We start from the raw sequence: 1,740 nt of genomic DNA, 5'->3' as shown, positions 1-1,740 counted from the left end.
AATTTATAAATTTCGACTCAAAGCGAGTTAATATGCAGAATAAATAAAAACAGAGCGAGTGCATTTTTCTACCATTTCGTTCGAGGCCTCGTGGAATATCACCTGATGTTCGCGATTATGTTTACTTAAACTAACACCGAGACTGGCTGAGATTATGTGTCACATATTTCCATGGAACAACAAACCATCTAGACATTCGCATTGGAAATCATATGTCTTTCTTTTTTTCCCCACAAGTGTAGGTTTTGTTAACTTAAATTATATGAGTGAGGCATATTGGAGGCCGAGCTCCATTTAGCCCTTTATTTTTGAAAAATTCAAGATGAAATACCTTCAAATGCGACCTGTGTAAAAAAACAAACGCATTGACTTTGAGGATGGATAGTATCATGTGTTGAAAAGCCTCGGGTTTTTTTTTTGCACAACCCTCATTTTAACTTATTTTGTCCTGAAAATTAACACACGTGTACATTATGCCTTCATGTATATTTGTATTTTTTTCATAATCTTTTGAAATCTAGAAATACGAATTTTAATGAAATTTGAAAAATGCTTTTGGAGGCCTCCATGGAGCTCAGCCACCAAAAGGCATAATGAGTATATACCTTTGCATGATTAGGCTGCACACATACTCACGAAATAAAAATACTAGCTACAGCAAAGTCGTAGAAGATCGAAGCAATGCCAACACGATGGAGCACCTACCCTTAGACTATGCCATCACTCATGTGGGGTAAAAACATCCATGGCCACTTGCGCCAAACTCGTACACATTATCATAAACAATAGTGTGGAGCCAGGTAGTGCACTGATAATCTGCAAAGCAGATGATTTTTTACCGTGAAGACACCATGTCATTTGTACATAGCCACATCGACCATAATAAGGTGGACAATCCCACTCTTAAAATCGCCCTAACAATTATCTGGGATTCCATGTAGCCAATAACCACACATATTAGCTAGCAACGTTGCGAGGCAGATATAAGTTTGGCACAACTTCGGTGACCTAACATGTAGCACACCGAAAGGGCAATGGAAGAAAAGATGTTTGATTACCTCATCATGATGAAAAAAATATATATTTCTTACTCCTTTGCCAGTTGCGACGAGCGAGGTTCTTTGTTCGGACCACACCTCGATGAATAAACCACATAAAAATTTAACCCTCAAAGGGTATCCTGGACTTCGATATTTTTTATTGCCATCCACTTGAACCTCAGAGTGGGTGAGTGCCCGATACATGGAATCAACGGTAAGGAGCGGCTCCATATGAGGTTTTGACGAACTCGTCTCGGCCTTGCATCAATTTTATGTGTTCTAGGCATCCAGCAGGTGACTTAAGGAGGGGGACGAGCAAGTCTCACCTAAAAGATAAACCAGGCACAGACGAGATCAACATTTTCACAAAGGATGCAATATAATGTTGGATATTGATCCTCGAGGGTGGCGGTTCTAAGTCACTTATCCTCCTAGGATCAAATCTAAGAGCCATCCTTTGACACAGATATGACACACCAGTTTAGTAACAGATGAGACACTTACCTCCCACGTGCGGGGCACTCAATCCACCACTAGCCAAGTGTCAGCCCCGGGAGGCATCTAGTTTCAAGACATGAAAGCTGGAGGATATCCAACAGTGGTGTGGTCCGACGGGACCAGAGGCATGAGCCCACTAGCAAACTGGCATGAGGCATGTAACCCACATACACCAGGTATTTAAGGCGAGTTAAGGACCCTC

The sequence above is a fragment of the Triticum aestivum genome, chromosome 6D (genome assembly GCF_018294505.1).
Source record: "Triticum aestivum cultivar Chinese Spring chromosome 6D, IWGSC CS RefSeq v2.1, whole genome shotgun sequence".
Classification (NCBI taxonomy): Eukaryota; Viridiplantae; Streptophyta; class Magnoliopsida; order Poales; family Poaceae; genus Triticum; species Triticum aestivum.
This window is presented reverse-complemented; position numbering follows the sequence as displayed.